This window comes from Xenopus tropicalis, chromosome 2 (assembly GCF_000004195.4).
Source record: "Xenopus tropicalis strain Nigerian chromosome 2, UCB_Xtro_10.0, whole genome shotgun sequence".
NCBI classification, from domain to species: domain Eukaryota; kingdom Metazoa; phylum Chordata; class Amphibia; order Anura; family Pipidae; genus Xenopus; species Xenopus tropicalis.
In genome coordinates, this window is record NC_030678.2 from 147,775,186 (window position 1) to 147,793,447 (window position 18,262).

The window sequence follows — 18,262 nt, forward strand, 5'->3', positions numbered from 1 at the left end:
GCGGCGGGCGATTTGCGCGAAATCGCGCCGCCGTGCCTGCCATCCCGCCGGCGACTTACATGTTCGCCGGTGGGATGGCAGGGGGAAGGCAACTCGGGGAGATTAGTCGCCCGCGAACAGGGGAGTTTTGCCGCGGGCAACTAATCTCCCCGTGTGTCAGAGCCCTCAGAGACACAGCTCTGGCACAGTGCTCTCTGTTTTATTCATATAGCCTTGTTTACCACTTGTATCACTTATTGGTTGTTTTGTATGTAAATATGCAATGTATACACTAGTGATGTAACAACTATGGCTCAGGCTCCCCTGCAAGAATACACTTTAGAGGGCCCCGTGTGCAAGTTCTCTTTTGACCACTCCCTCCCACCCCACTGCCAGATGGCTGTGAGCCCCTCTGGTAAAAATTTGAAGGCAGAAGGGGCTGGGAGAAGGAACTACCATACTGCTGCTGTGGCCTTTAATATAAAAGTAACGTGTAACCCCTGTAAGGGTAACGGCACACAGGGCTGACATGGGTATTTGTCAAGCGTTAGTAGTTGGAAATGTGCACAGATGCTATTATTGCATAACTGAAGCGCTTGTCATGCAATTTGCACTGATATCTATTGGGGTAGGGTTCAGGTGCTTTGGTGTTCTGTTTTTGGAGTACTAAACAAATGTGGAGCTTTAATTGCCCCAAAGTAACCCTGTGTGCCATAAATTAACATGTAACTTTTTTACCTAAGAGCTACCTTATATAAAAGAAAGAGAAAAGGCAATATTGTAATATTAAAAATGCTTGGATATTAGAGTGCATATGGAGTATGGAGTATCAGCAATTAGATTTGAACGGTAAGAAGAGATCTAGGATGCAGCCTGATTACAGATACCAAGCAAATGCAGAATTTGCATTAGGAGGGAGTGGTCGACCATATCAAACGCAGCCGATAGATCAAGGAGGATTAGTATAGAAAAGTGACCTTTGGCTTTGGCAAACTGTATCTGCCCAACACCATCTCAGTAGAGTGAGCAGGCTGGAAACCTGATTGCAGCGAGTCCAGCAGATTATGGGCTTCATATATGTCGTATAGCATGTATATTTTTTGATTTGGCAATTATCTGTAACCATTCAATGTTTTTGTGTGTTTCACTGCTAAATTTTTTTATTGTTTTGTTTTTTCTAGCTGAGACCAACTGCAATGTAATTGGATGTCAGGATAGCAGTGCACTTTGTTGACTGGGAAAAGAGCATATTGAGCAGTTAAGAGTTCACTCCTCATAACATTTCCAACGATTTGAGATTTCGCTCCTGAGGAATGGGAAAAGCAAGTACAATGCCAAGAGGATGTGACATGGAGACAAAAACAGAGGGCAAATGTCTGGCTGATGAATTGGAGATGTGCAATAAAGCAGGAGGTTGTAAAGCAAAGCTGGAGACAGAAAGATAAAGATGATCCAGGGTGGGGTGGGGGAGAAGCCTAATGTATTGCTCCCTACACTTTGCAATGGGGTTTTTCATCTCACGCCATACAAACAACACATTAGCAGGAACCTTGACAGGGGCATGTTCTTTAGCAGGAATGGCCAGCACATTCCAAGGGGGGGGGGGGTGTTGGGGCTTAGGAAGATTTAGATCTCTGCCATTCTACAAAATGGTGCAATGAAAATGACACCAGAGACTGAAGTTTTGGCACTACTGAATGCTTTTTAGCACCATTTGTTCCCTTGTGTTTCCTGCCCATAAAGCTAAACTATTTTCTATGTAGGTATGATTAATTAAAATGTCAATAGGAGGTGTACTGTATATACAAAATTTTGTGGACGTGCTAAAAATCTTTTCAGCTGTTATAGACCGGTCCCAATATGTTGTTTTCCCATCTCTGCAAATATCCCACAAGCCATTTCATGTTATGACAACTTGTTGTTTTAGTCTTTATGCTCATTTACACCTATAGCGTCGGCCACAAGCATAATGAATTTGCTTGTCATGAGGGACATAAGGCAGATTAGGGCAAAGCAAACAATGTTATTTTTATTTTAATTCATTACAAGAAAATGCACACAACCAAAATAAAGCAGGGATTTTTTCAATATTTCATATTTGAGTCATTAGAGGACTTGCTGAACTGCACGTATAACCCAGTAATGTTGAAGCAAAGCTTTGCAGTGCATACATGCAAAAGAACAATTTACCGCAAGGGGTAGACTGCTTGGCGGAGCTCAGGCAATGCAAAGGCATTACATGGGCAAAATGTTTATACCTGAATAGTGTTACTATTTTGGATGATATCATTGTCTTTGCAGGTATGGGGGGTAGGCCTCACTGGCAATCTGTGGATTGTGACAAATGCCAGAGTGCAGGACCGGCCCTAGGCCGATTGGACCTATTGCTAGCAATCGGGCCCCCGTGCCAATGGGGGCCCCGCCGTGATACACCTCTCTTTTTTTTAGCCCGGGTTCCCTTAAAAAATGACGAGCCTTTTCATTGGTGGTCAGCGGGCAATTTGATTGGTCGCGCCCCTTGCGTACTGATGTCACATGTACGCACGGGGTGCGACCAATCAAATTAAGGCGCAACCTTTAAAAGTGAGGACAGAGTGAGCCGGAGGATGCAAGCAGCAGCAGACAGCTGGAGGAGGAGCAGGGGGACGCTAAGCGAGAGCAGGATGAAGCAGGTGGGCGCTGGGGGTAGAGTTGGGGGAGCTTAAGGCTGCCTGGGGGAAAGATGGAGGAGGCCTGGGGGAAAGTTGAGGGAGCTGGAGGATGCTGGGTGGAGAGTTGGGGGATGCTGGGGGGGAGAGTTGGGGGAGCTGGAGGATGCTGGGGGGAGAGTTGGGGGATGCTGGGGGGGAGAGTTGGGGGCACTGGCAAGGACATAGTGACTCTAATATACAGTATCTAGTAGAATTAAGTCTATAACAATTGGACTTTTCTGAGTTTTTCTTGAAAACGTTTCACCACTCATCCGAGTGGCTTCTTCAGTTCATTTGGTACCCCCAGTGATTTTAACTTTCCCTCTACTTTAATCTTAGGCATACCATAAAACCATGCCAAGATCATTATTCCCTTATACAAAGCACAGTTCAGTAGGAAAACTCTAGGGTACAGTGAACCTTTCAGGTGGCCACACACTGTATAACATTTTCCACTAATCTGACCTTCTCTTGCACAAATAATATTGGAAACTTAGTACCACAGTGTTCCATAATTCATTGGCCTCTCACCTTGGCCAAGAACTTACTCTGGTGGAATTCTCTTGTTTCTGAAAGTGACTGGTCCTTTAATCAATGCATCCCATTGTGCTTTTCTGTAGTAATTATACCTGAGTAATCATCTTTGAGTAGTTATCGGAAGAGAGTGGAGTTGGCTTACTCCATACAGGTAAAACATTAACTGAAGATTATAAACATGAATACAGCCACACACTCACCTGTTACAAATGAAGAAAAAATGTGACCTCTTGTCTTCGTATGTATTTTGTGGTCACAGCCTCATTGCACCTTCTAAAAGTTTAAAAAGTAGTGGTGAGCAAAACGTCCCCTTTTTTGCTTTATGCTAAGAAATGTGTTAGTACAGGAATAGGATCCCTTATCAGGAAACCCATTATCCAGAAGGTTCTGAATTAAGGAAAGGCCATCTGCCATAGACTCCACTATAAGCAAATAATTCAAATTTTCAAGTATTCCACCATTTCTTTTATTAATCTGTCTAACTTTTCCACTGAAGTATATTGGTGAGGTTGGTAAGGCTTATCGTGCAGAATAACCCATGCCAATTTATTATATCATGTACAGTATATACATTTTATACTATACTATACTATTTACTTACTGTAACCTTAATAATGTGTAACATTTAAAGTTCAAGTCCACTGTGTGCTTTGAAAAACAAAGTGGGTAGTGCAATGTCTGAAATACAGGTTTATGTCAAAGGAAAACAAACTACATTGAAATAGATTGCTCTATTGTTATAGCCTATTTTTCTGGTGCAGAGTGTCAAAAGCCACACCAGAAGATAGGGGATTATTCTTGCAAACAATATGTGTACAGAACAATACAATAAGCCTGACTCACAAGAATCTTTAATTGTCACCTAATTGTTCTCTACACCCCCATATCGGAGGCGTTGGGAAGCCCTGGGCATGTCAAAAATTTTACACTAACAACATTAGTGATATAGATCTGGGGGTTAGAGCAAAATGAGTTTTATATGTTGTATAGAGTATTTTGAACCCCCTGAACCATGTGTGCAAATATAGTGCGTTAACAATGTATAGTATACAATCAGTGGTGTAACGTCAGGCTGCCGGAAGCCCCCTCTAAAAATCTTTGGAGGGGCCCAGCACTCACCAAAGCCTACCTGCCCCCTCCCCCCACGTGAATCTGACCCTGGGGTCATGTGGGGCCTGGACCACAGAGTCTGCTTCCTCTATAGTTGTGCCGCTGTATACAATGTACTTATGGAGACTCATTTTACACTACAGGTATAGGATCTGGTAACTGTAATTCTTGGGACCTGGGGTTTTCCAGGTAAGGGATCTTGTCATAATTTGGATCTCCCATACCTTAGGTCTGCTAAACATTAAATAAAGCTAATAGGATTGTTTTGACATAATGGATTAAGTTAGCTTAGTTACTATCAAGTCAAATGTTCAGTTTTATTATTACAAAGAAAATTATTTTTTTTAAATTAGGATCATCAGCTTAAAATGGACTGTATGGGAAATGACCTTCCAGATAAGGGATCCCATACCTGTACTGCAAACTGCAACTTACCCAAAGGTGGCGAAAAAAGGTATACTGTACAGATGCACACTATAAGGCTAATGTCACACGGAGCGATAGATCTTTGTTACTGTAGGCAATTAACTGCTCCGAAATTGGCCTACACATCACTTTGGCTTTCTGAAGTCACGCAAAGTAAAAGAGTCAGTGTGGTAATACAAAAACACATCTTGATAAGAAAAAAAATGTACATTACATAGAATAGTGCACAAAGCAAAATAAAGTGCATTAGTGACATACAGATACCGCCCAGCTCCTCCTGGTCGTCTCCTCTGCTCCTCTCAGAGCCTCTGTCTTTTTACACCATCCACTTATTTTTTGAGCGTTAACGATCGATTCACTAAAAGGACACTTGTCTGAATTAAGAAGCGATGTTATTGTCGTTATTTATCTGGGGACGACATATTTTTAAGCGATATTTTAAACCATGCAATATATTTATGCGTTATTTTGTAGCACGCAATATTAGCACACACTATTACACATGTAACCATTACTTTCTGAAAACCAGCGTTATGAAAATTACCATTTCCCTGAAAACTCTAGGATGCATCACTCTAGGGCAATCACATACTTGATTCTCTTCTTCACAAGCCAACAAAAATCAGACTGCAAACTCCATCTTGTCTTGCCAAACACTCACAAACCGCAATGCTTTTTGAGTACCGCCTACCCAAAGTAGGTGTTAATATTAGCACAGATTACGGCGATATTTCACACATTTAACGCTTCATATGTGTTTCTGAATCATGTACTATTTTAGTACTATTTCTATTCGATAATTACCGCAATACGATGGAAATAACGCTTTGCGCTAATGCGTTTTTTTTGCGCATGCCATATGAGTATTAACACATGCGAAATGACTTTGATGAATCGGTACTTAATTAACGCACACTTTTTAACGCAAAAAACTATGCGATAAGCGCTAACGACCTTTAGTGAATTGGCCCCAATAAATTACTGCACAAAAAACATGTAGCAGCATTAGGGTGCAGGGAATCCTAGTAAACCAATCTAGTATTTATAACAAACACCTTATATTGAATATTTCTCACATAGAAAAACACTAAAGGGCACATTTACTAATCCACGAATCCGAATCACGAATGGGAAAAAATCGTATTGGAAACAAAAATTTCGTAAGATCGCAAATATCACAAAAATGCTTACGAAAAAATCGTATTAGTCACAATAATATCGTATTGGCGATCCGAAAGTCACAAAATTTTCGTACTGAACAATTGTAAACAGCGGTAAAACCTTTCAGATTTTTTCGTGCAAACGTTCGAAAAAGTCGTGCGGACGCCCGAAAAAAATCGGCGAAAATATGCTCGGAGTGTTCGTGCTTTTGTAAATGTGCCCTTAAATATAGTGGAAGACCCTGTAGCCTCTTTAAAATACTGTATAAAGTGCTCAAAAGATCAAAAAAGTGCATTGCATAGGTAGTGACCTTGACTTTCTTTTAGTTTAATTGTTTCATTGCTGTTACCTGTTTAAATGCATGTCTCTGCACTCTTTACAGCTCATTTATAAGGATTGGGCTGGGTCCCAAAGATTGTACTGCATACTCAAGGTGAGGCCTTACCTCACCTTGTTGTTAAATTCTACCTCTCAATGCTCAATGGGTTGATTTCAGTGTGAAACTGTCTGTCTTGGGCCAAATCCTCACCATGTAAGCACTGACTGACATATACAGTACCTGGTAACCCTCACAGCACAATGCCAACTTATTTCTGATCATAGGGGATTCAGTTACCTTTTTAGGTTGAATACACATGGAGCTAGTAGTAGCAGCTACAAAAATAGAGAATGCTGATCACTTACTGATAATTGTCTCAGTATTCTCTATGGCAGGGTATTTGCTGGTGTTTAGTAGCCGTGACAAATAGCTGATACTAAGTAGCTCCATGTGTCTTTGGCCTTATAGATGAGAAAAGTTAATTTATTGTTGTATGTTGAGATAAATCCATAAGAGTGTATGCTGTACACGGCCCAGTACATTGTGCTGCTTTTGCTCCTTGCTCACTTGGCACTCACTGAATATTTCTTAATACTAGATACAGTTGAAGAACACCATTTTTTTCTGTGCCTAATGCCCTCTGCACTAATTGCGAGTGCCTATAAAGGCCAATAAATGCAATCTAAGGTATGTATGAATGGATGTATAAATGCAAGTGTAGCCGCACCCTTACAATATTCTATAAACTCTTCTTGAGCAGAAGTTACTGACATATATATAGAATTTCAGAAAATAAACAGGCTTATTCCTTAAAACACAACCCTACTGCATGTTTAAATAGTCCCTTGGGAAGGGTCTGGCTTGGTGGAATCAATTGCCAAATCTACAGTAAAAGAAATGTATTTATTGCAAAATAAATCAAGTTCATTTATGGGTAAAAGTTGGGAGAAGAGGAAAATATAAGAGGAAATGAATGTGTTAATTTCTTGTAAAGCAATATTCTTTAAATATTACTGTAAATATGTAACAGACTGGTACAGGGAGCCAATATCCCCTTCTAAGCTCTTCTTTGTACTGGCCTTTTAAACAGTTCACTCAAACAATGAACAAAGCACAGACTGTGGGTAACCTGTCAGCACATCATAGTTATTCATTTCTATGTGCACCAACAATATTAATGATCAGTTATTCTTGTACAATAAAACTGTCATTGCCCAATACCCATTAACACTTCTTCAACATTCCTGCCTCTTGAGAAGGGCCAGCCCTCCTTGTTGTTGGGTGCACAGATCTGAATAGGATAGAATTAAGAACTGCCAGTCTGCTTCAGTGGTGAGATGCAAAGAGCACAGTGCCTTCACATACACGCCAAATTGGACATCAGTTATTATTTATTTAATTTATTTGTTACTCTCCTATATAGTGTATATCATACCTCCCAACATTTGAAATGTGTAGCGTGGCTACATTTGTTTGACCACACCCCCTAAATACCACTCCCATTTTACAAAATTTAGAAGGTTATGTAAAGTTTCAACATATTTCAAGAGGTTTTTGGGGTCTGGATTTATGTCTTATTAAGGTTTTGCTAATTAAGTCAATTTGCCCTTTAAAGGAGAATTAAAGCTTAACTAAAGACGTAGGCTAGAAATGTTGCAAATGATGTTTTGTGCTTCTGTACCAGCCCAAGGCAACTACAACCCTTTAGCAGGGAAGATCTGTGCCCCCAAAGATGCCCCAGTAGCTCCCCATCTTCTTTTCTGCTGATTTCCTGCCCATGCTCTGTGCTGCTGTCACTTACCTGAGCTTAGGGACCAACTCACAATATACTGTATATATAGAATATAAATGTCACTATATACTGTATATATAGAATATAAATGGCACACTATCCTGTATATATAGAATATAAATGTCACAATATACTGTATATATAGAATATAAATGTCACAATATACTGTATATATAGAATATAAATGTCACAATATACTGTATATATAGAATACAAATGTCACAATATACTGTATATATAGAATATAAATGTCACAATATACTGTATATATAGAATATAAATGTCACAATATACTGTATATATAGAATATAAATGTCACACTATACTGTATATATAGAATATAAATGGCACAATATACTGTATATATAGAATATAAATGTCACAATATACTGTATATATAGAATATAAATGGCACAATATACTGTATATATAGAATATAAATGTCACAATATACTGTATATAGAATATAAATGTCACAATATAAGGCTGATTAGTAATTAACACAGATGATTAGTGCATGGCAGCTCTGAAACCAGTACTGTTGGCATACAACTTTACTCTTCAGCCCATTAGCATCAGCTTATATGACAGACAAACATCATTTTCTTTGCTTGATAATTTCCGACAACCCCTAAACTCAGCTTCTCAACAGCCGCCCAGAACCCACTGACAGCATGTCAGTGTCACAGACACTTCTAACAGAAGTGTCCAGTATGGTCACCCCTTGTGACAACTTTAAAGGACTGTATTATTACTGCTATAGAAATGTTGAACCTTTGGGCTGGTTTAATAAGTTTGCTATATTAAATATAGCATGTCTAGCCATATTCATTTTTAGGGTTTAGTTATCCTTTAAGCTGCAAGTCTCTGTTCCCCCAAGAGACCTGTTTAGCTTATTAGTTACAATTGTATCTATGTGCAGGTGTTGAGTATTGTGGGCTCTTTGACAAAAGCCTACTTATCTAATTAAGTGTGAGAAATTTTGTATCTTTTTTGGCATTCAGTGCAGGAGATCAAGGGGAAATTAGGAACTTTTCAATACGAATCCGGGACTGAGCTGTTATCCCACTGTCATGGTCCCTTTCAAGAGGCTATTATCCCACTGCTACTATAGGCACCATCTCTCCCTACTATACCTGCTTTCCCACAGCCCCAGTCCCTTCCCAGAGGCTATTATCCCCCCACTGCTATTATAGGCACCATCTCTCCCTACTATACCTGCTATCCCACAGCCCCAGTCCCTTCCCAGAGGCTATTATCCCCCCACTGCTACTATAGGCACCATCTCTCCCTACTATACCTGATATCCCACAGCCAAAGTCCCTTCCCAGAGGCTATTATCCCACTGCTACTATAGGCACCATCTCTCCCTACTATACCTGCTATCCCACAGCCACAGTCCCTTCCCAGAGGCTATTATCCCCCCACTGCTACTATAGGCACCATCTCTCCCTACTATACCTGCTATCCCACAGCCCCAGTCCCTTCCCAGAGGCTATTATCCCCCCACTGCTACTATAGGCACCATCTCTCCCTACTATACCTGCTATCCACAGTCCCTTCCCAGAGGCTATTATCCCCCCACTGCTACTATAGGCACCATCTCTCCCTACTATACCTGCTATCCCACAGCCACAGTCCCTTCCCAGAGGCTATTATCCCCCCACTGCTACTATAGGCACCATCTCTCCCTACTATACCTGCTATCCCACAGCCCCAGTCCCTTCCCAGAGGCTATTATTCCCCCACTGCTACTATAGGCACCATCTCTCCCTACTATACCTGCTATCCCACAGCCACAGTCCCTTCCCAGAGGCTATTATCCCCCCCCCTTCTACTATAGGCACCATCTCTCCATACTATACCTATTATCCCACAGCTACAGTCCCTCCCCAGGGTCAAAAATACATATGTGTGCTTAGATTAGAAAAAGTATATATTTATAGACGGGTGAATTCAAAACTAATAAAATCCCAAATCTCCTTCTGTATGGACTCAAGCCATCCTCAGCCAAGAAAATAATTTTGATGGTAGATATGAAAGCTAGCACCTAGCTCATCCAATAAGTTGACTACTGCTGGAAAATCAAGAATGATCCATGAACCTGACATCCATCTGTTGCAACACAAATAATAATCACCTTGTCAGAACTGTCAGGCTGTATCATAGGGCTGTAAAACCAGAGACCTGAGGGCAAATGAGGCCCAACATGTGATTTGTATAGCTAGAGACAGCCAAAAGTTCCAGAGACTTCTTGGATGGCATTAATGTTTTTAACGGCTCTGTCTACACAAATTTGGGTACAGGAGACAATTTGCACAATGAAAAAGTTGAACAGCAAGACTTCTTTCATGGCTAAGGAGTATTGCACTGATGGCTTTTCATGAATGTATGAGCAGATGAGGATGTGGAGATGCTGCGCCTCTCCTCTTCTTCATTTCCTATTGTTCTGATCTTTGGATATTGGCCAAACAGGTCTGGACTGGGAGTTCAAATTGGCATTGTAATTAAACAGAGGCCCAAACAGCCCCCCACCCGCCCACTAAATAGTGACTATCTATTGCATCTTACAGCAGCCCCTCTGGCATTTGCCATAACCCACACATTGCCAGGCCAGGCCTGGACCCGAAAGGGTAGAACAATAGAAAGTTGGGCATACCGTGTATTGCTCATAGTATGGTATCTGTTTATTCAGCCTGCAGGTTAATGGTAAGATACTATACTGGGTCTGTCCTTCTACAGACAAGCAGCAGCAGACTAGCCATCACTGTATGACTGCGTTATGAATACACTTACCCAAGAACCATTGTTGCAGTCTTATCATTGAGAAGCAGTGCAGCGTCTTTGCAATCAAACGTGTTTCAAATGTTATTTTTGGAAGATAAAGAGTGATGTCAATTTTCTTTAAAGGTCTTATTTTTGCGTTGTGCTGTTAATCGTCTTTCACAGTAAGTGACATTATCTCTTAGGATAATAATGGGGGAATTTAAAAGGGAAATTGCTTTTTTCTTTTTTACATTTGAGAATATTAGAGGGTACATTTGTCCAGTATCTGTAATTTTGGAAAAACACAAACGATTTACATTTGTTAGAGGCAATTACAAACTAAAACTAGCCATGTACATGAAGATCCAGATTATTGGCGAGGTCACCATATCAGTGGCTCTTCCACGATTTGGACACATGGGCCACACAGGGAAGTTTCTTGGCCTGTGTATAAGTGCACTGCCCCTCCACTCCCATCTACTCTCTGGTGTGTCTGCACCCAGAGACACTGCATCAGTCTGGGTGCACACACAGATCTGATTTTAGGACAAAAATGCATATTCACACATTTCAGTGCATTCTGCTTTGTGTGTCTGATGCAGTGTCTCTAGGTGCAGACACAACAGACAGTGGATTGGAGAATAGGGACGGTTTCTTGTCCTGCCCTTACACACTGGCTGAGAAACTGGTCTGTGTGGCAGTAGCCTATTCTATAATATTGTTGTATTATTGCAAAGAAGAGTCAAATTAGCCAAAAATGATGCCAAATGGCTTTGCTTTATTTAGGGTTCATACACCTGTCTGGTTTTCACCTGGACAGCCTGGTCAGTCAGTCGTTGATCACCATATCGTAACCCCGTAATTGGCTCTGCCCCCATCCAGACAAGCAAAAGGTGGCAAGCCAAGCTGTATGTCAAACGAGTATGCACATTATAGGTCCCGTACCTGTATATGTATATATATATATATATACAGGAAATACTATGTAAGAGTATGCAGTATGACCACAGTATGCATGCTTTAGCCCTGATATGTGTCACTCATATAGGGTAACAATCATGCATTTTGTTTTTTTGCCCATGCACATAAGAGGCATGAAGTGTATACTGTAATTCCCAGATCCCTGCTAATAGCAGCTTAATTGCTCTAGCAGACACCCGTAATCTGCATAATCACTGTTTTTGCATCTTCCTTGTATTCTCTTTCCCCCAAGCCCCCAGAGCAGATACCAAGCAAATTGCCCTGCGCTCAGGTAAGCAGTAGGCTTGGAACAAGCACAGGAGCAAAAAAGCTTTTGACACGTAAGTCTTAAGTTAATTTTGTCAGTGGGGGCCATGCATTGTGCTGTGACCCCCTTGACAGCTCTGGCTTGTCGTGCTCTGTAAATCAAATTATACATTCAGACACACAGACATCTGACAGTGTTACTCATCACAGATAATAAGTCACTCTGTGACATCATAGATGTGCAGTTTGTATTGGATATCACCATGTCACAACACAGATGTGGAGGTAAGGTGCCACATATCACATTCTGATACTAGATGCACTCCTGTGAGGGGTGGGAAATCTGTTAAAGAAAATTTAGCATAGATCACATGTTCAGACGCTAAGAATCATATCTTCTTGTGATTTGTAATTATGTCCCCACTAGGATAGATGAACCAGAAAGGTTAGTGTGAGGCTAAAAGGAGCCAAAAAGCTCTCCTATGTGCAATAAATGCAGTGAAAGGCTTCTCAATACATGTTCCTTCATGCTAACTAAAAGCTCCCTCAGTTATGAAATTATGAGCAAAATACCTAATTGTGTCCCTTTGGTCAACTATACATCCATAACTGACAATCTGACACTGACAATCAACCCAAAACCCACCCACTACATAAGGCTCCTTAATGCAGTACCCCCTGTACCCCAAAGATAGTGGCCCTGGTGACAGGGTATCTATAGTAGACTGCTGCTAAATGCCAAGCACAGCCATGGGATCTGTTATCCAAAATACTTGGGACAAGAAATTTTTCCACATATGTGTTTTTTCCAAAATTTGGATCACCGTACCTTACAGCTACTAAAAACAACAATTCACTAAGGTACGAATCCGAATCACGAAATCCGATCATTTCTGCATTCAAATGTCACGAAAATTATTTTTGTTTGAATACGAAAATTTCGTACTTATGATCCGAAATTTTGATATTGAAACGATCATTTGCGATAGTCACAAAATTTTTGTATCCAAATGATCGTAAACAGCGGGAGAACTTTTCTGACTTTGAACCTTCAGTGCATGATTTTGGAAGCCTCCCATAGGGCTCAATGGCACTCTGCAGCTCCAACCTGGCCCAAGGAAAGCCTCCCATAGGGCTCAATGGCACTCTGCAGCTCCAACTTGGCCCAAGGAAAGCCTCCCATAGGGCTCAATGGCACTCTGCAGCTCCAACCTGGCCCAAGGAAAGTCTCCCATAGGGCTCAATGGCACTCTGCAGCTCCAACCTGGCCCAAGGAAAGTCTCCCATAGGGCTCAATGGCACTCTGCAGCTCCAACCCGGCCCAAGGAAAGTCTCCCATAGGGCTCAATGGCACTCTGCAGCTCCAACCCGGCCCAAGGAAAGTCTCCCATAGGGCTCAATGGCACTCTGCAGCTCCAACCTGGCCCAAGGAAAGTCTCCCATAGGGCTCAATGGCACTCTGCAGCTCCAACCCGGCCCAAGGAAAGTCTCCCATAGGGCTCAATGGCACTCTGCAGCTCCAACCCGGCCCAAGGAAAGTCTCCCATAGGGCTCAATGGCACTCTGCAGCTCCAACCTGGCCCAAGGAAAGTCTCCCATAGGGCTCAATGGCACTCTGCAGCTCCAACCCGGCCCAAGGAAAGTCTCCCATAGGGCTCAATGGCACTCTGCAGCTCCAACCCGGCCCAAGGAAAGTCTCCCATAGGGCTCAATGGCACTCTGCAGCTCCAACCCGGCCCAAGGAAAGTCTCCCATAGGGCTCAATGGCACTCTGCAGCTCCAACCCGGCCCAAGGAAAGCCTCCCATAGGGCTCAATGGCACTCTGCAGCTCCAACCCGGCCCAAGGAAAGTCTCCCATAGGGCTCAATGGCACTCTGCAGCTCCAACTTGGCCCAAGGAAAGCCTCCCATAGGGCTCAATGGCACTCTGCAGCTCCAACCTGGCCCAAGGAAAGTCTCCCATAGGGCTCAATGGCACTCTGCAGCTCCAACCTGGCCCAAGGAAAGTCTCCCATAGGGCTCAATGGCACTCTGCAGCTCCAACCCGGCCCAAGGAAAGTCTCCCATAGGACTCAATGGCACTCTGCAGCTCCAACCCGGCCCAAGGAAAGTCTCCCATAGGGCTCAATGGCACTCTGCAGCTCCAACCTGGCCCAAGGAAAGCCTCCCATAGGGCTCAATGGCACTCAGCAGCTCCAACCCGGCCCAAGGAAAGTCTCCCATAGGGCTCAATGGCACTCTGCAGCTCCAACTCGGCCCAAGGAAAGTCTCCCATAGGGCTCAATGGCACTCTGCAGCTCCAACCTGGCCCAAGGAAAGCCTCCGATAGGGCTCAATGGCACTCTGCAGCTCCAACCTGGCCCAAGGAAAGTCTCCCATAGGGCTCAATGGCACTCTGCAGCTCCAACCCGGCCCAAGGAAAGTCTCCCATAGGACTCAATGGCACTCTGCAGCTCCAACATGGCCCAAGGAAAGTCTCCCATAGGGCTCAATGGCACTCTGCAGCTCCAACCTGGCCCACAAAGTCTCCCATAGGGCTCAATGGCACTCTGCAGCTCCAACCTGGCCCAAGGAAAGTCTCCCATAGGACTCAATGGCACTCTGCAGCTCCAACCAGGCCCAAGGAAAATCACGATACCGAAGCTTGAATGAATTACGTCACTTTCGTCCTCGTTGTGACAAATATGATTTTGTTGCTCAAACTGTTGCAAGGTACAAAAAAGTTGCACAAATTAACAAAAAAAAACCGCAAAAAACATGCACAGTTCTAAAAAATGGGCCCCTAAAACCTTAAATAAACCCAACAGATTGTTTTACCACCAATAAGGATTCATGCAGCCTAGTTACTATCAAGTACAACGAGCTGCTTGATTGTAACAAAGAAAAAAGGGAAACTAGAAGGCAAATTAGAATTATTTGCTTAAAATGTATGGGAGATGACCTTTCTGGATAACAGATAAGGGAGTCCATATTCAACTCCTTAGGGCTCTGGTGTTTTAAAGTTATACAAATATAATGTTCTGTTCCCTGCACTGGTAAAACTGGTGTGTTTGTTTTAGAAACCCTACTATAGTTTATATAAATAAGCTGCTGTGTAGCCATGGGGGCAGCCATTCAAGCCTGAAAAAAAGGAGAAAAGACACAAGTTACATAGCAGATGAAAGATTCAAGTTCTGTACAATACAATTATGTTTATCTGTTATCTGCTATGTAACCTGTGCCTTTTCTCCTTCGAATTGCTGCCCCCATGGCTACACAGCAGCTTTGTTTACTAAACTATAGTAATTTTTATAAAGCAAATACTCTAGTTGTACCAGTGCAGGACAACAGTACATTATATTGTCATTACTTTTATACATTTTTTTGGTCTGAGCAAACGCCAGAAGAACGGGGAGGTGGGAGAAACCTTTGTTTGAGGAGGCTAACAATAGAACTGGAGAACTGGTATATATACTAATATATAAGGGTGCATTCAGTTATGGAGGCACAGTGAGCGAAGTGCAATTTCTAGCATGTGTTTTTTCCCACAATGCAGCATTTTTCCCCACAATTACGTAATTATGCATTTGTGCTTCAAATGTGCTCCTTCACAAATTAGGCGCAGCTGTGATGAATATTTTCAAGCATAACAGTAACATATCGGCAGCCTTTGCGATATTAGTTGCCTCTTTGAGTCGCCATACACGCACAGAATATCTTACGAAACGAGGTTGCGTCCGATAATATTGGTGCGTGTATGGACGATTTTATTCTGTCTACGCAAAAGAAACCAAGAGAGTATTGTTGTATGACTTGACCCTGCTGAGGTGACACTATCTGAGGAGAATAGGAACAGTTGAGGGACATGATTTCCAAATTGTGTTGGGTAGGTGGGACTCCCTCCTGTAAGTGACATAAAATACACCCAAAATGCAAGAGCACTAAAGGGCACAAAAAAAAATCCCCATAGCGCTCATAACATTTTGAACCATGTCTTCCAATTTGTAATTGGCCCAAAAATGATCTTTGGATGGCCAGAGAGAAGGTAAAGACTTCTCTGCTATAGGTGAATGCCATCTGGGTGGTAGAAAGAGAGAAGAGTACAAGCAGAAATGCCATCCCCAACTATAACAAAAAATATTGAAAAAAAAAATAAAATAAACTATATATATATATATATAAAGGAACAGAGTGCCGGACACACAGGGACTTAAAGGAACAGTAACACTAAAAAATGAAAAAGCTTTAAAGTAATAAAAATATAATGCACTGTTGTCCTGCACTGGTAAAACTGGTGTGTTTGCTACAGTAAAACTACTATAATTTATATAATAAGCTGCTGTGTAGCCACGGGGGCAGCCATTCAAGCTGGAAAAAAGGAGAAAAGGCACAGGTTACATAGCAGATAACAGATAAGTTCTGTAGAATACAATAGTGTTTTATCTGTTATCTGCTATGTGCCTGTGCCTTTTCTCCTTTGAATGGCTGCCTCCATGGCTACACAGCAGCTTATTTATATAAATTATAGTAGACTTTCCGAAGTAAACACATAACTTTTACCAGTGCAGGGCAGCAGCACATTATATTTTAGTTACTTTATTTTTTTGGTGTTACTGTTCCTTTAAAGAAAAGCAGAAAAAGATCCAACATTTCTCTTCTTCAGGGTCAAACCAACCAGCCAGCACCTAGGGCATTTGATTCTCTACATCAGGAATCAAGAAAGTTAGGTTCAAGTAAACTTTTGGGACCTGTACAAAGGCAAAAATACATCTGTCATTGTTTCCAGTTAATCCCCACTAACCCCAGTTAATCCCCACTCATGTCCAATGATAGCTAGCCCATTTGCTCCTGAACGAGCAAAACATAGTGCATTTGAATGCAGTCTGATATGAAGAGCTATTGGTGTACTTTTCAGTGTAGTGTAACAATCCACCCCCTGCCCAAACCCATTTTTCTACATTCCAGAGATATCTTGTCATTGTGTGAGGATGAATCTCTTTTGTACTTTGCATGTTAATAGTCAGCAGCTTTGTATTTTTCTTGGATTTATTGTATTTTTCACATACTTAAAAAAATCTGCCCATTCAAAATGTGTTATGTGCAGTGAGTCAAGAATTAGGTATTTGGTGTAGTAAAGTCAGCGAGGCATAAGGTATACTTAGTCATTTATGTATTTGCAGCAAAAATTGGCAGGTTCATATCAGTTTGCTAAGAATGCTACAAGTTGGACAAAATGACAACCTACGTGTTTGGGTACACAATGAAAGGTAAACATCTATGGGCCAATAAAAGCTGCAGAGGGACTGAGTCAGCAGTTTATCGGCTTGTGTATGGGGCCCTCCAACAGGCCAACCTGACTGATACCTGCATGAAAATTGTGAGGTGTTGGCTGATCAGGTTTGATTTTCCCATCTGATTGAAGACCAGATCTGCAGTCCTTAATCTGATGCAGGGCTGGACTGGCAGTCTGTGGATTCTGGCAAATGCCAGAGGGGCTGCTGTAAGATGCCATAGTCAGTCACTATTTATTGGACCTCTGTGTACTTGAAATACCAAGGCCTATTTTAAATCCTAGCCCAGACCTGATCTGATGGCCTGCATAGCAGCAATTATGATCCAATCATATGGCCCAAAGGGTCAAGGTGGACCAAACGAGTGGTTCTTTTAATTTATGGCCTCATTTACACAACTGATCGTCCTCAAGTGAGAACACCCTTATACATACCCCCTTCCCTGACTCAAGGGTGGCCACTGCTCCCACCTGTACTCTTATGGAAATATTATCTAACAGCAGATATTAGTAGATGTGTAGGACGTTACCTTTTATTGGGTAAATCATACATCTGGTACTGTGAATGGGTCTGGGCCAATAAAACATAATAATCAGCAATTTGATGGTAATCTTAGAAGGGATGCACCGAATCCACTTTTTCGGATTCAGCTGAACCACTGAATCCTTCGTAAAGGATTCAGCCAAATCCCAAACCAAATCCTAATTAGCATATGTTAATTAGGTTTTGGAAGGATTAAATGTTAAAAATTTTCAACTTCGATGTTTACGTGACAAAAAGTCATGTGATTTTTAGGATTCGGTTCGGCCAGGAACGTGGATTCAGCCGAATCCGAATCCTGCCAAAAAAGGCTGAATCTTGGCTGAATCCCTAATCTAATACTGTATGCGGTGCATCCCTTAATCTTAGGAAGAACAATGTCAGATCACAGGGCACAGCTTCAGAGGACACAGGCCTGCCCGTCCCTAACTGCCTGTACTCTCTT

General features: G+C 42.0%; 1 long non-coding RNA gene across 1 annotated transcript in view; it reads left to right on the forward strand.

The window, feature by feature from the left end:
* LOC100488892 overlaps positions 1–2,067 on the forward strand; it is a 38,063-nt gene extending 35,996 nt beyond the window's left edge. The window contains exon 3 of the long non-coding RNA XR_004221378.1: positions 1,161–2,067. This is a non-coding gene — a long non-coding RNA (uncharacterized LOC100488892). The remainder of the gene's footprint in view (positions 1–1,160) is intronic.
* Positions 2,068–18,262: the final 16,195 nt, after the last annotated feature.